This window comes from Drosophila kikkawai, chromosome 2R, assembly GCF_030179895.1.
Source record: "Drosophila kikkawai strain 14028-0561.14 chromosome 2R, DkikHiC1v2, whole genome shotgun sequence".
In the NCBI taxonomy this organism is placed as follows: domain Eukaryota; kingdom Metazoa; phylum Arthropoda; class Insecta; order Diptera; family Drosophilidae; genus Drosophila; species Drosophila kikkawai.
Window position 1 is genome coordinate 14,856,327 of NC_091729.1, and position 19,035 is coordinate 14,875,361.

Genomic DNA, 19,035 nt, shown 5'->3' on the forward strand with positions numbered 1-19,035 from the left:
CTGGCTTACACACACACACACACATCGACGTCAGATTGCGGCAGATATTTGCATATTATGTCTATATGCAAATGATGGAGGAGCAGCCGAGGCTGAAGATGATGGCACACGCGGCGTATACGTGCTGCATTAACATATCAATCATATGTGTGGCAGAGAGAGATCGCTCCTTCCGCTTCCTTCCAGATAAAGATGAGGAGTGTCTGTCAGGCCATGATTTTTACCAAATGCCGCTAAACTTGTCCCATAAATCCCATGCAGTTTATTGAAAAGTTAATTGCCGCCCCGGCCAAATACAATAAATTAATGCCCAACTAACAACATTGTCATTGGCGATGATAGGGACTTCCTCTACTCCTCTGCATCTGCATTGCCGTGTGTGTCGACAATTGTAATTGTTGTGTGTGCTGATTGTTTAATTGCGGCCATTTTGTGCTCAGTTTCCGCTGTCGAGCATAATATTATACACTCAATTGCGTACAAATAAATATGGCATTCAGTGTGTGTGTGTCTCGCTTTATTCTATTTGGTTAACAAATTGCCCTCTGCGATTTCGTCAACACGCATTTAAATCACTTGGCCAAAGGACAATTATTGTTGTTTTTATATAGATATGTTTTTTTGGTGCCATATCCTTTCGCTGTTTGCATATTGATGGCATTAAATTGACTTTTTGCCATTTGAATTTTTTTCTTTTGATATTTTCATAATATTTACGCATTTTGCCGGTCCATAATTTTCTGATTGACTGTGACTGCAGCCAGGCTTTCCTTCCTTTTAAAGAGCAGCTTTGTGGAGAAAGAAAAAATATATGAAAATAAAATATAATCGCTGGCAAAACATCTGTGACAACATGGCGTATGATTTATTTGTGCGGGTCCCGCATTCTGACTAAAAAGGCTGCCTTGCTTTAAACCATTTGTTTTGTCAGTTTTATGCGCTTTTATGATGTCACTAAAAAAGCCACCAAAGACCATTAATTGCATTTAATTAGAAAATATTGCCCATTAGTGGTAAATAGCTGCTGATGCAGCTGCAGTTTAGTGGTTTAAGGCCAAGAAGAATTTGTATTTGAATTAATTTGTATTAACTCTACATATTTTTTCTACTGAAATGACATCAGTGAAACTTACTATATATCTGTAGAGTGATTTCAGAGATCGCAGACCTGGGACCTTTGAGTCCAAATTGCGTCATTGCCTTTGCTTCAGTTTTGCGAAACGAGTTTTGAGCTTGTTTCAATTATTTGCCACGCAAATACAAAGGCCACAATTTGCGGAGAGAGACGGCAGGGGTATATGTACCATTACCAATTAGATGAAATGGCTAAGCCCCAACACTCTCTTTCGCTCGCTCGCCTCTCTCTCTGGGTTCCAATTTAATGAATATGTAATGGCCAAGAGAGAGAGAGAGAAGTAGAAAAGTTAACGCTTATCGCCCCGCAGACTTGCCCAGAAACTTGCTCTATAACACAGGGCTTTATCAGTCGGCTGGCTATCTGGTCTCCGCTCTGTGTTCTGTGTTTTTCTGCTGCTGGCAGCTGCTTTTCCTTCCCCTTCCCTCTTTCTGTTTTTTTTTTGGCAATCACTGGGAAAAACCCACCCCCTGGGCTAATCCCCCACGCTTTTCAATCTCAACTTGTAATTGACGCTGTACTTGGCGGGGGCTGCATAAAAAATAATTTGATTATTAACTTGGTCGTCCAGGGAGTGCGAGGGGAATTTAAATATTAATTGAAAGAGCTCGCTGGTTCGGTCTTGGATCCCTCAGGACTTGTTGACTCTGTCTCAGCTCCTTTCTCTCCCTCTCTCTCTCTCTCTCTTCGCTAATCCCCAAGTAATCTGGGCCAGCTTGCTTCCCTGGCTTAGACCCTTTAAGTGCCACTGGATTGTCCAATCAATTAGTGGCAGGCGAATTATGTTGCATTTAAGTGCTGGCCATGTCGACTGTCTCCAAGATTTATGCGGCTCATAAATGTCAAAGGCAGCAGGACACGCACCTCGGTGCGCCCAATTAATCTTGTTGATGTCAGCTTAAAGGAGAGAGGGGGTTGAGAGGGGGCTTGGCCAGGTGACAAACTCAATAATCGCCCGTCACCTGCTGTGGGAATACACACATAAGTGCTGAGGGGCTGGAGGGGGGTGAGATTTTCTAATAAAATATTTCATTTAAAATTTACAACTAAGAGAGACCGGAATGAAAAGAAGCCATATGTCAATTGCAGTTGCACACCGAGTCGCATAAACAAGCCGGCAGACAGTAGCAGTCGCTGTTGTCGCAGTCAGGGTCCTTTTTCGTATCCTTTAACCCAAACCAGTTGCCTACACACACACACACACACAATGACATGTCAAGTGCAAAATGCAAAAACTGGACGCCACAGAACTTTTCGCCAATTGTTCGCCCTCGTTGTCGGCCTCGTCCTGAGCCTCGGCCTCGCCCTTCGCCCTTCGTCCTTGCTGCACCTACAACTTCCGGGCTTTGTTGAAATAACCATAAAATCAAGATAAGTTATTGGATTTGCTGGCAGGAAGCAGGAATAAGCACTTTTTCGCCTTTGCCCTGCTGGCCCCAGCGACTAGGCCTCGCCTCCTTTGCTCCCTTTGCTCCTTTTTCCGGCCTGCGCCTCCTATGTCCTTGCCTTGTGTCGTAGATTAATTGCTTTTTTTGGGGTTGAGTACTCCTTCTCCTGGCCTACAAAAAAAGAAAAAAAAAAAAACATTTTTGTGTAATATAAATACGAATTTTTTATTTCCTGCCCTGCCGCCAGCGAACTTTTGTGTCCCGACGATTGCCCAGGCAAAGATCCTGCTCCCGCTGCTGCTCCTGCTCCAGGACCTCTTCGTGGCAACTGTAGCTGCCTGTTTCCAGCTGGCTTTTCCCTTTTGTATAAATAGTGACGCTCACAAAGCCCCGGCTCTGTGGGTGTGGTGGCCCTGGTGGTGGTTTCCCCCGCAGCTGGAGGCGCCGCACAATCAGTTTTGCACAGTTCGCACTTGCCTAGGTTCTCCTTTCCCAGCTCCTGCTCTTACTCCTGCTCCTGGCTCACTAATGCGATTAAGCCGCTTGTTGTGGCTGTCAACGCGTTGACTGGTCTTACTCCTCCTTGGCCACCACACCCAGCTCCTGCTCCTCCCACTCCACTGCTCCTTTGTAATTCACTTAAGTGTGGCTCTTTGGCCTGCGGTAAACGCCGTCCATTGTTGGTCCCGCTGTTCTCAGGCACTGATCTCTTTAGCATATAACTGGAGGCCAGTCGTCGGGTTTACCTTTGGCCAACTCTCAGAGCTCAGATTTTCGGCTTGACTATCTCGCTGGCTCTGGTTTAATCATAAATTTCGTCAGGGATCTGATACAGCCATTTTCCAAGTGTCCTAGAGTTCCACTGTCCACGGTCCAAGTGGGGGTGGAGTGGAGGTGGCCTCAGGGAGGAGGGAGCAGAAGGCCAGGCGAACTGCTGTCAAGTGGACTTAACCTCTTAACTACATTTTATTTGATGACATTGTGGCGTGTGGCCATTTTAATCACGATATTACCGCAATAAAGAGTACGAGTTAGCCACCCCATTTGAGCGGGATATGTGCACTGGAAGAAAAAGGTCACAAATAGCAAAGGAAGAGGAAGGGAAAGATGGAAAATCAAGCTTTAAAAACTGTGATATAATTTGTTCTAGTTCTTAATTATTTAAGAAGAGATTGCGATGTGTTTTTAGACCTTTTAAATTTTCTGATATAAAAATTTTTGTTCTTCTCAGTGTTCCCTCTTTTCAATAAACTCATTCCCCCCATTTACGCCTCGATTTAGCATAGAAAAGTGCAATTATGCACAAAGAGATTTAAGAGGAAAGAGGCGGCCATAAAAAGTAACAGTCCCATGGAGCTGGCTGTCGAAATGGCGGCAAGTGTCACAGTTTGGCACGCCTTTCCTGGCCTCAGGATTTCTACCCATCCCCAACCCCCAGTCCTTGCCACACGCACTGGGGCCCAGCCCCGGAGGCAGGAAGTCTTTACGGGCTCACACGCTCGTCAGGAATCAGGAAGCCCCGGCAATTTGGACAGAGAGCCAGAGGCTGGGAGGCGAAATGGGACCCTGGAATGGCAACCAATTGGAGTTTATTAATTTGAGGCCGTGCGTGTCGAGTTGTCGACTCGACTCCGAGGTATTTACAATTGTTGTAAATATTTCCTTTATTATTGTAATTATATTTATGGGAATGCAAAAGGAAAAGGGGAAGGGGAAACTGGGGAGTAGGAGGTCTGTAGGACTGTAGACTACGGAATGAGACCTCTCATGACAATATTGCGTGCCTTGGCAGTGACTTAAAGGGAATTAGCAGTACATTAAACTGATTTTTATTGGGCCACTCCACCAGAAGCAGCGAGGAGCCATGTCCTCGGCGAGGAGCAATTAATTTAACATTTGCAAATGGCCCCAAAGTACGCAACAATTGTGTAAATTCCGCTCATGAATATATCGCCCAAGCCTACAACTAATTTGCAAACCCTTCTTCTCCCTCCAGGAAAACACACACACACACCGAGAGAGTGGGAGAGAGTGGAGAGACTTATGAACCCAGGACTCTGGGCCTTCCTTTTCCGGAATGGATGGCCTGACTTTTGACTCGTCCTGCGTCCTGTGTGGAACCTGGGGTACCTGCCTGGGATCTTGGCGCAACTCGACTTGGACGCTTCAGGTAATTATGCATATTTAAGCAGTTTTGTCTACAGTTTTACGGGAAGGCGCCTAAAAGGATGCTTTAAATTAATTATTTATGCAAGGTGGGGCCGACATATGCAAACATTTGTTCGTCGGTCCTCGTCTCCTCCCCTCCTGGAAAGTCAGGTGGCTGTCAAGTGGACTCCTCACGAAACAGGAAGCCATATCCCGTGTACGTCTCCTTAATGGGTTTATGCGAGTGGCATGCATTTTAAAGGCAGGCCAAGACAAGGACTCTGCTCGGCAGGATGGGGCCTGCAAAATTAATAGAGGTTTCTGTGTTTCGGTTTTCGGTTCCTGTTCCGGATAATTGCCAGCCAACACAGTATGCTCTTAAAGTTGCCACAGAATTAATGCTGTTCTATTAATGCTAATGTCATGGCATCTTCATCCATCAGGGGGTGTGTGTGTGTGTGTGTGTGTGTTGTCCTGATGGATTCGCCCGTTTATCCGTTGTCCGCCTGTTACGTCCTGTCTCTCTGCATTTGTCAATGCTGGGCTTTTGGCTTTCTTCTAGCTTCATATATATATAAAGATATATATATATATATATATATAGTATTTGTGTATCCTTGTATATATATCTTCTTGCTTTTTTTCGGCCCGCTTCCTTTCACAGCCACACTTCAATACACAGCTTTGCTTTCAGCTTAATTGTTTTGCAACTAAACATCAGTCGGACTGCCTTTCATCCTGCTTTGCATTGTTGTCGTCCTGCCATGGTCTCCTGCTCCTGCTCCTGCTCCTTCTCCTCCCTCTCTGTTTTTTTTCTGGAAATTCCCAGGACCTGGCTGAGAGTCGTGTCTAAGTAGCTTTTCTATAAATGAAGGCAGGAAGCGAACGAAATATAACGAACAAATCTGTAGCACTCTTTGAGACTGTTAACTGGAATCGGAGAATGGAAAATGGAGAACTGAAAGCCATGGCAACTGTAGTAAAAGGGGGGTGAAAAACCAGTTGGGGAAAAGGAATCCTGGGAAAAGGTGAAGTTAAGCTGTTGGCATGGCACGAACGTGATAGCTAATTAAAATGTGTTCAAGGCCAGAGTCCGCGAATTGTATTTACAATTTATGCCACACTTTGCCAACTCAAAGGATTGTTGGTAGCCGTCGAGAGATTTACCACCACCAAGGATAATAAGCGCGGGGCATATAATTCTGTGTTTAATAAACACAGAGGCTTCATTGAGAGAGAGAGAGGGGTAGAAGCGTTGAAATGTTATATTTAATAGAGATTTATTATTGTCGAGATGCATTCAGGCAACAGGAGAACAGTTCAAAGTTTCGCCACTCATAAATTAGTCTGGCGAAACAAAGATAATCAAAGTGTGTACAAGGCAGGCGATAAACATCATTTAAATCTCAAAGTAAAGCTGTTAAAAGAACATAGATTATAGGGGATACTATAATAAATTACAATAATAAAACGGGGGAGTTTAGTAAAAAGATAAAAAATAGAAAACTAAAAAATACTTGAGCTAATATCAGATAGTTGAGTTCATTTTATAAGATTTTTAAACTATTTTGAATTTAAAAATTGGTAATTAAACTGAGCCTAAAGAAAAATAAAATATATATCACCTAATATCCCAATTGCTGATAACTTTCACTCATTCCTTCCCTTAAAAAAACCCTCATAAATTACCTGGATAAAACCTCACCTCCTTTGAGACTTCACCAAGTTCTTGGACGTTGAAAACTGGAAACCTCCAACCGCAAGCCACAAGATTTGTGTGAGAAAAACCCGGCTGCCTGTGGCAGGAATTATAATTCCCAATTCTGGCGAAACTAGACAATGAAAGCCAGGGCATGTCGGAAATTAGCATAGTTTTTTAGGGCTGGCCAAAAGTTTTCTGATGTTTTTGCCAATTTCCGTCAACAATTTACGGCCCTGTTAAAAAAAATTCAAATAGAAATAAAAAAGAACGGACCTACGAAATAGGCAAAACAATCCGTGGTCGAAAAGTTTTCACCGAGCGTAACTTTAAAGGCCACCTTCGTCGCCTTCATTTCCATTTCCTTCTGCCAACTGCCAATATATATATATATGTTATAGGAAAATATCGGCTTTGAGGGGGCATCGAGGGCGCTTAATTTATTGATTCGACCGGCCCGCAGATAGACAAACTTCGGGTGCCAAGGGTGCCAAGGGTGCCAAGTGGGCGTGAGTGTGTGTTTCTGGGCAAATTTATATGTTTGTCCTAAATGGCAGTCGAAGGGCTTAACGAGAACATCGAAATCAGCCCACAAATGTGCGCTTAATTGAACTTTGAACCGGGCTGAGAGATCGAAATCGATTTGGAATCCTGATTGGAATTTAAACATCGACTAAATAAACCCTCTGAGGAGCCTAAGTAAATTTAACTGAAAAATCTAGTGTTGTGTGTTGTATTCTCCATTCAATGTTCCCTGTGTTCTCTGTACTCTGTTCTCCATTCTCTGCATTTTGTGTGTGTTCTCAGGTCCTTTGTATTGCTTGTTTTGTCCTCTCCTTTTTGATAAATGTCCAGCAGGAGGCAGCCAAAAACAAGCACATAAATCACACGCATGTGTGGATAAGGAGGCCGGGGGTACAGCAGGGACTTTGGACTGGGACTTGGTCTTGATATATCCCCCCCGACCACCCAAGTAGTTAAAGTTTGCCCGGCCTGGCCACACTCAAACATATGCGAGTGACAAGCCAAAGTCCCTCAAAGCCCTTCAGAGCTTACAGGGAGAGAAATCTATAAAATATATAAGAAGAGTTATGAATATGGGAAATCTATAAAGTAGGTTCTTAACAGAAAATAATAATTTAGGAGTCGAGCCTTTAGCCTTTAAACTTCTTAAATTCATTTCAAAAACTAAATAAATCCTCAAAATTCCAACTAAAAAGCACTCTAAATACCCAGTTTTTACAACCTTTTAGGTCCTTTTTTCAACCTAAAATATTTTCCAAATGGCTAAACATTTTCTGCCGTGTCCTTGTTGCTCCCTACAACGCCCCGTTCACACCCCTCAGGTTGTTTCCATGTAGATAGATGTTATTAAATTTGTTGCCCGGACACAGGGAGAGACAACCACAAAATAGAGGAGCCAGCGGATGGAGGAGAGATTGTAGCAAAAAGCCAATTGATTTCAACTGAACCAAAGGACTCAAACTCGACGCTAGCCAAACCAAACCAAACTGAGCGGAGCTGCAGCCACACAAACACTGAGAAAAGTCAAATCCATAACCAGAAATCCAAGCGAATGCCGTCATTCAGTCAGTCAGTCAGTCAGTGAGGCAGGCAAACAATGCCCCAATGCCTGGCCACATGTCTCTGTATGCCCGTCTCTTTCGGCGGGGCTCTGGCCATCTCTTTCGGTACGTTTCTCGTTCTCTCTCTCTCTCTCTGGCATGACCACAAATGCCCAAAATTTATGCCAATATTTGCATTCAATGCCCAAAAATAAACCGTAAAATGGTAGCTGGCCGGCACAGAGAGATGGTGCCAGGCCAAGAGAAAACAGAGAAAGAGGAGGAAATGGTGGTGCAGCAAGCTTTTAGGCCTTGTGCTGAAAATTTCATATTTATGGCTGCTGCAGCACAGGGTGTTGGTATTTGTGCATTGAGTGCAATAATTCAATTGCACACCTCCGCTGAAAAAGACTGGGAGGAGGATGAGGATGAGGATGAGGAGATGGCCAGCAGTCCTTCTGGTCAGCAGTTAATGCCCTGGAATGGCTACCGTTTAAAGCGCTCGAATGAGCAGCCAAGGATACAGGATTAAAGCCTGTAGCGTTATTACTCAGCCTCGGAGTTGGGCATAATTGGATTTGTTTAGCTGTCAATATTATGTCAGAAATCAACATGACCCCGGTGGAGGGAGGGGCAGGCAGACAGCTAGATGGATGGATGGATGGATAGACAGATGGGATTGATATATAGATAGACATCCGATACGGAGTCAGGCGATGTTACTCGCTCGCTCGCTATTAACTGCCAGCGACGCCAAACAATCGCTAGCCAAATGACACGAACTCCTCTGGAAAGTGGGGGCGGCGGTGTGGGGGCGTGGCCCACATGCAAACAAGCCCTCACAGAATTGCACAGAAAATGGCAATCAAAAAATTTGACAACAATCGCCGAGGCAGGCAAAGAAATAAAGGAAGGAGAGGCAAACAGAAGCGGCTGCAGCTGACAGAAGATCGAAGAGGAAGAGGGTGAGAAAAGGGGGAGAAAAAGGGATAAAAGGATAGAGGCAAGGATATAGACGGATTTCCTTAAAGGACACTCTAGTCGAGAGCCCTCATTCTGTTTGCCACTGTGTGACTCTACTCCTTCCATGGTAAATCCCCCCCAGCTCCTCGAAGCCATCTCATGTTGCCTAATGCCATCATTGGCTCTTTCTGTTTCAATTATAAGTCCGCCCTCAGTTTCTCACACTGTTGAAGTGTTTAAGTTCGGGCTTATAACTACGGCAAAGAACACTTGCAGCACTCGAAATACAAAAAGCTGGCACCAAGGCTGCTCATTAAATTGTATGCACTGGGGGAAAAGGAGGGAATGTTTAGAGGAAGGTAACCAATTTTGAGTCTTAAAATTTGGCTTCATGTGACTTGGCTTTGGCTTTACCTCATGGACTTCTACCAGGTTGAAGAAAAGGAAGAGACTGTGGGTAACCTTTTCTGATCCTTTGTTCTCTCTTCAAAAATTCTAAAAATAAAGAATGAATTGATGGAATTAAAATTCCTAAAAAGATACTATCTAAAACCTATCATAGAATATTTTTCACAGAATATTTTTCTCCGTCAATTTTTCTCATAATATTTTTCCCTCTGCAATCACATTCTCTCCCAAAAAAAAAACTGTGTTAATAAAGTATTTGCTCACTCGAGTGCAACCAGCAAACACTCGCAAAAGTGCGGTTGCCAAAGGGGATGCCAGGCGGGGTTGACTTTTGTAATCAGCAGGAGCGGAGGATGCATCTGCCACAGCTACGGCTCCTGCTCCGCTTGATTCCATTCCTGCTCCTGATGTTGTTGATGTTGATGCAAAGGTCTGGGCACAAATATTCCGGACCCGGCTGACTGACATCCGTACTCAAAAACCCTCGTCTCACTCCGCAGCCGCACAGACGGATTCGAGTTAAGTGCCTGACTTGGCACTGTCATAATTTACATATGCCAAACGGCTGTGAGAAGGGTTAACTGGGTTACGTTACACACGGAGCCTGTGCGAATATCCCTCCCTGCCTGTCGTGTTGTCCTTGCAGCAAATGCACTGGCACTGGCACTGGCACCACCGGCAGTTGCAGGTGCTCCTTTGTTCGGGGCTTTATTTATATGAGTGATTAGCCAGTGGGAGTTGGGAGCTGGAAGCTGGTAGCTGGTAGGTGGTAGCTTCTACCTTCCACCTTCTGTTTATTTATTAGTGCAAGGTGTTGTTTGTGTGCTCCTCCGGCTGCTTGCCGCCTGACTATTTGACTGTCTGCTGTTTGTGGCAGGCAAATATCAAGCGAGATGTGGCTGCCACACGTGTCTCAGCTCTGTAGCTATTGCCTACTTGAGGCACCATAAATTAAAGCCTTCAATTGTTAAGGAAATTGTTGAGATATTTTAAGGAAATATGTGGGTAAAAGATGTTTATAATTAAAAGCAGAAAGACTTTGAGTTATTAATTAGATTATAGCTATGAAATGTTAGGTAAATTTAGTGAGGTAATTCGGTCAAAGAAAATTACGTTTAGTTTATACAAAAAATTAAGAAACTTTAGAAATTAAGTGCCCTCACTTTAAAAATAATTTAAAAACCTTAATTTCCAAACCAGTAAGAATTTATTTTCCAAGTTTGTTTCAATTTAAAGCCACATATCAGCGAGTTATAGCCATTACCTGCTACGATTGGCATAAAATATATGTCTGCCTTGAAACCTGCCAAACTCCTGAAGTTGCAACCGCAACGCTGTCGCTCCATTCAATATCGTTTGCAACTTGTGCCGCTTGAGACTTGGTTTTCTTTCTATTTTTTCTTCCTTTTTTCAAATTTTCAAATGCCGCACACGTCGCGGCTGGCGGGTAATTGAGTTGGAAAAATGTTGTTGACGCCGTGCCCATCCATACAGTGGATGTGCATCTGCATCCTGGCTGCCTGGTGACTCCTGCCTGCTGCCTCCTGACTCTGCCACTGGCTCTGCAATTGCTACTGCGACATGTTGCGACAATTGCATCTGCATCTGCAACGGCATCGGCAGCCCCGCAGTCGTACATATCCGCATATATCCGCATCGTCGCCTCTGCTGCTGCTGCTGCCATTTTGCATAATATTACGTTGAAGTCCTTTTGGGGGCGCCCCAGTGAAATTTCGGCGAATTTTTTCTGCGCTCCATCTATACATATTTTTTGTTATTGTTGTTGCTGCTCCTCGTGCCTGTGCTCTTTGGAACATGTGCGCAAACATTTAAATCAATTGTGTTCCAATCTCCAGCGGGCATAGCCAAGGGGATGGCTGTTCGTTTGGGTTCTTTGGCTTTTTTTTCGCAATTGTTATGTAAAATACGAGCACGCTCGGCGAATCAACAACGCGAGCTGTCAGAGGATGCAAAACATTTTCGAGGCGACTCCTGCTGGGATCGGGTCTCCATTTGACTCGATGCGCCTGGATTGCATTATGTAAATAATTCCATATCGAGAGAAGTTTTCAATTTGGGCTTAAGGCGCTCGCCTTGGCCGGGGCCTTGTGCCTATTTTTTTTTTGCTGTACTTTTTTGTAATATTTTTTCATTCGTGCCACTCGCAAGTTGGCAAGGTGCACGTTTTCTCACACCGCCGAAGGTCGGCAAAAAAAAAAAGGGGGGGCTTTTGGAAAAGCGCCCGTGGAAAAGTTTTGTTGCAGCGGCTTAGGCCAAACCAAAGTCGTGCACTTGGAAGCCAATAAAGCGGAAAAATATTACAAGTACACTCTGCCCTTCTGCGTAGAAATATATATATATGTATTTATGCAAATGGCTGTGCTGTTTAAATTATTAAAATTATTATTATTATTTTCACAACATTTACAGATTTTGTGCAGACAATGGCCAAGGGGCTAAATATTTTATTACCTCGAGAGTCGAGAGGTATCTCTAAAAATAGTATATATTTATATACTCTCTTGACTCCAGGCAATTAATTTTAATTAGCCAACAATTCGCAGTAAAACTTTTATCAGCCGAGTTAGCAGTTACCAGTAACCAGTTACCAGTTTTGTGCGAGACCAATTACAAAATGCGTGTGCTTCTCATAATAGTTTTTGGCTTTTAATGGCCAACATTTAATGAGCTAAACTACACGTGCTGGCTCCAGAGCATGTTCTCGGGCACTCTTAAGTATTTTCAAGTATTTTCCGCTGGCTTTTAATGGCTTTTGTTGGCAAGTCAGAGCGAGAATTGATCTCACCTGCGAAACGCATCCTTAAGTGACACATAATTTACCGCTTAATCAGCTGCAACTTTTCCACGCCACTACAAATGGCTTAAGTTTTTACCCAGCTAACCTAACCCCTAACAAAAAATCCAACCAAAAAGCCAGCCCTTGAATATCTACCGGAAACATGCAACGAGGAAAATTAAAAGCATACTTTCGGCGACTGGCAACCGCACGACAATGCAATAAAAGTAAACTTGCTCCACGAGTTGCAAGTTGCCAGTTGCAAGTTGCAAGTTGCTGGTTGCTGCTACTCGTACAAGACAAACAATTGAGCAACTCATTGAGGAAGAAAATCAAAATGCAGTGATAAAAACCAATTGAAAACAAGGGCACAAGACAAAGACAAGAGCCAAACTTGTTTGTCCCTTGTATATTGAATGTTTATTTGCATGCGACAGGGGCGTCCTACATTTATACTCGTTCCACCAAATATATATACACACAATATATATATATATCCGTATATAGTAGTGGCAGTACGTGTGCTGGGAAAGTTAGTTGGGTAAAGCCAGAGAGTGGGGCGGGCAACCGGGGTTAAACGCGTTCTTAATATCACATAAAAAATAGAAGCGTAACAAAGTTAAACAAAACTTTTGCTGCAACCAAACTTTTGAGTTGAGTTGCCCCACCACCACCACCATCACCGAAGGGAATTTGGAGTGAGTAGGGAAAGGACTTTGCAGGGTTAAAGAGCAGGAACACACAGGGTTGACTTCAAATTCAAAATGGCCACCAATTTTTGGGTCTTAAAGCCACAGTGCCACTTTAATTGACAGAAAAGCCAACACAAGGCCTCCTGCCAAATATCGAATTACGAATTACGAGTACAGTCTCTCCCACCTCCAGTCATTATTCAATATATTTTGGTAGAGGGAAGGTAGACCCACATAATCCTCCGGGGAGCTGTTTCTGCGGCTGTCCTGCGAATTATGACGGAATTCCAGCCGCTCACCTTATGCATGCCATCAAATATTTACCTGCTCCCGCACCGGCAATTCCCACAGCCTCTGGGACTTCATAAAAACCATGAGGGAACATTAGGCCTGCTCTGCTCCCCCCCCTTTACCGCTTTGTACGTATTTTCTGCGTATTTATTCTTTGGCTAATGTGTGTGTGGTTGTGTGGGTGGGTGGGTGTTTTGGTTGGGTGTGCAAGGAACACTTGTTGAAGGCGCTAGCTGCTGGCTTTTTAATTGCTTCGCCGCCTCGTTTTGCCACCCATTCATTTGAATTACGCGGCATACAGTCATTATCATAGATATAAGGTGACCAAGCAAATATTGAATAATTAAAATAACTATTTAATATGCATGTTTATGAGGTAGCATATGAAATGGTCAGTAAATAGAATAGACTTGAGCCAGAATGGGGTTTAGGGGAACCTTAAAATAGGTAGGAATAATAAAACATTTTTTTCTAGGCTTTAGAAATCAGTATAGTAAGGAAATACACAAATTATTTTATAGAATATGTATTTGTTTTTACTTAAGAAAATATAATAATTAAAGAAAATATTATATAGGCTTACAGTTTTACTTATTTACAGTTTTTCCAATTTAATTTATTTATAATTGTAATGCTAAACCCTACATTTCAATCATTTTCAACTTATTTAAATACTTAAACCTATTATTTTATCCCTAATTGTACCTACAAACATGAAAGGAAAGCCGAGAGCGAAAAAAAAGGCGTGAGAATCGGGGAGAAAAAAGTGCAAGGGGCGTTGCGCCAAATGTCAACAATAATTTTTAATTAAGATTTGTTTTCGTTTTTCATATTAGAGTGAACCCAGGCTTGCTTCCAAGCTGCCACCCCTCTACCATTGCCAGCCGCCGCCCAGCTGCCACATAAAGCAGCATAAAGCACACTCCCACACACTGGCAGAAAAAAATAAACGACAGCCTTGGCTGGGCGAGGAGTTAATTTGAATTTTATAGCAGTCAAGTTGTGTAATTTAAGCAAACGTACATAACGTATACGTATTACGTATACGAACCGATGTACGAGTACAACTGGAGGCGTTAGTGCTACACATGTTGCCGCTGCATCTGGGCGGCATGGGGGCGTGGCATGGCAAGGCATGTGAGTGGATTTTGTGCAGAATATTTTCCAGCCTTTTCGAACAATTTGTTTCCTCGTCAACTGACTGACGGATGAGAACGAGAAAGAGAGAACTCGGCTAGAGAAAAGTTTTTCAATTTCTTCAACTGCATTTCAAGGGGGGAAAAGTGGGGTATGCAGTGTGTGTGTATTTGCTCGGCTCGGCTACAAGTTAATCTGGCCAGAGACTCAACTTTGCCATCTGTCTTGCGGAAGAGAACTGCAGCAGCAGCAGCAGCAGCAACGCAGACAGAGGCGCAGAATGTGGAATCAGTTCATTTCCCTGGCAAAAAAAAATGGGAAAAAAAAGGAAAATAACTTTTCCCTCACTGCGCACACTGCATTTCTCTTCGTTATTTTTTGCCGCAGCAAACTTCTAATTTCGTTACAAATTACACATGTAATGCATATGTAGCCGAAGGGAGAAGGACGTTCGTCCTGTTCTGTGTCTGCACAATTTATTAGCTGCAAATGGCCGTCTCAAGGATTGCTGCCCTTATCTTTTGGCCTCCGGAGAAGGCTCTTTTGGGCTTTTCAGGGAGCTCAATTACAAGCCAAGTTTATCCGGCTGCCAATAAGCTCAAGTTTATGGGTAGCAGTAGCAGCTCCTGCAGCTCTCTCTCTCTCGGCAATTAAGTTAAGCCACCCAAAAGAATGTTGCTAGCAAAAGAAGTTTTTGGATTTGCCAAATGCGCTAAGAGTGTACGAGTGTACGAGTGTAGAGTGTGTGTAGAGTGTGCGAAAATTGAATATTTCGCATGCCACATAAATTGAAAGGAATGCCCAACTGCAGCAGGCAGCAGTCGGCAGTCGGCAGTCTGCTTATTAAATTATGTCGCTGCAGCCGGCAAAACTTTCCTCTTGGCCATATTAAAATTGTTGGCAATCTCCTGCCAGTTGCCTCTCTCCACTCTTTGCTTTTCCAGCAATTATTTCATTATGTGTGAGAAGGAGGCCTCTGCGTAAAGCAAACTGCTAGATTCCACGGATTCCTTACGGATTCGTTTCTCGTTTCTCGTTTCATTTCGTTTCGTTCTTTGAAATTATGCACTCGAAAACTTGTACCAACTTCTTGGCTGTGCAACATTGCCATTTTTACTTTTCCTTGAATTTTCCAAGCAGACAAAGAGGCGTTGACTACGCTTCATTGTTATTATCATAATTGCATGGAAACTAAGGGAGAAGTAAGCCCAAGGAGCAGAAGGGAAAAGATTTGAGGCGCCGCTTGCTGGCGACAGTTTTTCCCGACACCGACATAGACACGGACTAAGCGCCTTATTTGGCCAAGTCAGTTTTAATTAGTGCAAGCCCATGTAAACTGTTGGCACCATTAATTTCACCATCGCCAGCACGTGTCTCCTGGCGTTTTATCCCGACTTCTCAGCTGCTCCTCCTATATATGTAGTATATATTGCGGATTCGCCCTCACGCATCATTAAACGCGCCCCCGAGCGGGGCCACACGCAAATTAAAGTGCCATATAATTTGCCAACGACCAGGTAACACAAGAACAAACCAAAAACAGAAAAAATAAGAAGAAAAAACATAAGAAAAAACAGAAGAAAAAACGCATAAAAAAGCCCAGTGGCCCAAGAGTAAACAGCTCCGGGATTGTGTTTTTCCTTCGGCCCCTTGCCGGATGTGAGTGATTATAAATAAGAGATTCCGCAGGCCCTTGCCACGCTTGGTTTATTTCCAACTTCATTGATTGTATCAAATGGCTCGCTAAATGTTGACTCCCAGCAACTGAAGGAGCAAAGCTTTGTCTCGACGACCCCAGGCCAGCGTCAGCGGAAGCGGAAATGTCCAGCGCCCGTACGGGGCGTGGCATGGCGTGGCGGATTTATAGTATAGCATAGCAGCAGCAGCAGCTGCATCGAATTCAGCTCCTCTGAGGCGTCCAGGAGCCTGTCATTCTAACACGCCCCACTGCCTGTCAGCCTGCCACACGCCACGAGTTGCGTGCCACGCAGAACCAAATACTTGCCACTTGGCTTTTCGAGTTCTGAATTTCAGAGGCCTTTAGGCTTTCGGCGGCGGAAGTGCGTGGCATGACGCGGCCCGAAACTTGGTCTACCGAAATTATGGCCAAAACGGCAATTTGCATATTACCGGCCAGAGATGGACCTTGAACCTGGGCGGATATCAATCAGTATGGGTAGAGGTATTGAAATCGAAGCTGATATTGGGGAATTCTATGGGAAACGTTATGGGATGGAGCTCAAAGTGGCATAAAAGCTTCCGGAAATTGATGGGATTTTAATTTTATTTATTTTTTAATATTTTTTTTTAGGAACTTGTAGCAAGCGTTTTATGAAATATGTTTCTTTATTAAATTAATGCTGGAAAGAGACATTTTAACTAGGGTTTAATAGAAAAGGAATACAAATATAGCATTAAAACTTAGTTAAATAAAATAGATTTCTATTTTTAATATATATTTTTAAAATTATTCATATTTACAATTTTTTAAGTATTTTATTAAATCTTTTTACACTTTCGAGGGGTATTTTTAATTTTAATCATTGAAGGAGTCATTTCCGACCCTATAAATCATATATATTCTTGATCAGCATCAACAGGCGAGTTTTTCTAGCCATATTAAGAAGAAAAAATTTTTTGAGCCAAATTTTAGAAAATTAGATAAGGGGTTACATCATTAAAATTTTTAAAAATTGACTAAAATTTAATTTTTTAAAATTTGTTAGCTTTATATGCAAACTTGTTAACCTACAAAAAACCAACAGAAAACAGCTTTCGGAATGGAAATTAATGCATTTTTGATAAAGTTATGGTGATTTTAAATTTTGAATTTTCCAAAAAAATATCATATAAATATTATATATTAAAAAAATTCAAATATTTTAGGTCTTCTTGAAGGCATAATTTGGCGAAAATCTAGCAATTGCCAGAATTTGTCCTATTTATATAAAATTTTTAATAAGAATTGACTTTGATTTTGTAACTAAGAATTCTGCTTATTTAAATATACTAAATATTTTATTGTTTTCAACAATTTTACTAATATTAAAAAATAATATAAATACTGAAAATAGTAAAAGTGTTACATCTATAATTATTATATCAGTACTTTTATTAAAAAAAAGGAGCTGCTCCATTTCATTTTTGAGTTTTTAATATAATAGAAGTATTAACTTGAAATATTTTCCACTAGTTGCTACAGTCCATTTATACCTTTAATTTAATACTCTCTAAAATATATTAATTTTATTTGCTACCCCAGAGTTACCACCCTTAAATACCTCCACTTTAATGCTTTATTTAATAATGTTATATCGATCGCTGGCAGAATCAAAGCTTTGAAAATCAACCGTTTATTCCACACATCATTTTCTTTTTTTTTTTTTGTACCCCCCTAAAAGCAAACACGAATGAACCGACGGGGCTTGGCACATATCCATCATAAGGCCACTGGTATCAATCGCAGCCATTGGGGGGCTGGATGACGGGGCGTGGCCCGGTGATAGACACACGGCATTAAAATTACTGACAGCTACAATTTATTATCAATCGGCAAACAAAGAGTTCGAATTGAAGCTCACGTAATACGTTTAAATCAATTGCGGAAATCCAATGGAAATGTAATCCCGCACAGAGAGAGAGTGAAGAGTGAAGAGCAAAGAGGAGAGACTCCTCCATTGATGAATTCGCAAAACAATTAGAATTTCAAATGAGGAGCGGGTAGGAGCGAAAGGATAAAGCGAGGTGAAAATGCTCAATGCTGTGCTGCTGGGGGACACAGTGTCAAGGCAGCAAATGTATTCATTTCCACTTTGCAGCTTGGATATTTATTGCATATTTAATGAGTTTAAACTCAGACAGAAAATGAAATGCAATGCAATTTGCGAGCGCTGTCTCTCTGTGTGTGTGTTTCTACCACTTTCGTCCTGCTCCTCCTTTCACATTGGGTGATTTCCTGTTTGCGGCCAGCAATTGATTTGTTTGCAATTTAGATCCGAATTCGATTCGAATCGAAAGCCTGCTGGGAAATTAGTTCAATTGTTTGTGTTGCCAGGATAATGCACAGAGACCGAAACGAGGCTGAATCTGGCTCAAACTGGATGCACACAAGTCAGTGGGCAGCTTTAAGTTAACATTGCGTATACGCCGCGTATGGCCCCCGCTCATAAATAACAAAATCGCATTAATTTAAAACTCATTTCGTGAATAAACACAGACAGGAGGAGCAGAGGTCCTTTGGGGTGGGGGGGGCGGTGGGTTTTGGGCCAGTGTCCACTGCACGCGTGGTGCATCGGCAAACTGCATTTTAAATTAAAATTAAAAGTTACTTGCTCCCATTATCGCCCAGCGGCGAGGACAGCCAGCCAGCCAGCAAGCGGGCAAGGACAGCGGGCCGAAAGGACGTGAAAGCTTGCGCGTCCTGCCGGCCGAGGCGATAAATAATAAATATTGTGCACGCATACAATTATGCTGGCGTTCTGTATATTTTTTTTTTTTCGCTGCGGCAGCCCTCTTATCCTTATTACTGGGAGTCCTGCGACTCTGGCCAGGTGCAAATATCTAAAAACAATGCCATGATTTATGCATATGCCCTCGCCGTCATATATTAAGCAATATTTTCCTTGCATATTGTTCAATGAAACATGCATAATCGGAGCGCGTTCAACGCTGCGTATGCGTTATATTCGCACAAATGCACACACACTCCGCACACACCTTTTTCGCCAAACACACGCTCTTCACCGCACTTAATTGAATTTTAATTTCCCCAGCATCGTCGCATTGTGATTGATTTTTAATTAAAATATTTAT

General features: G+C 42.6%; 1 long non-coding RNA gene across 2 annotated transcripts in view; it reads left to right on the plus strand.

Annotated features, from left to right (window-relative positions):
* Window positions 1–19,035, plus strand: part of LOC138928166 (uncharacterized) — a 50,747-nt gene that overhangs the window by 22,703 nt on the left and 9,009 nt on the right. For both annotated transcript variants that reach the window (XR_011444654.1, XR_011444653.1), the window contains exon 3: window positions 4,520–4,693. This is a non-coding gene — a long non-coding RNA (uncharacterized lncRNA). The remainder of the gene's footprint in view (window positions 1–4,519; window positions 4,694–19,035) is intronic.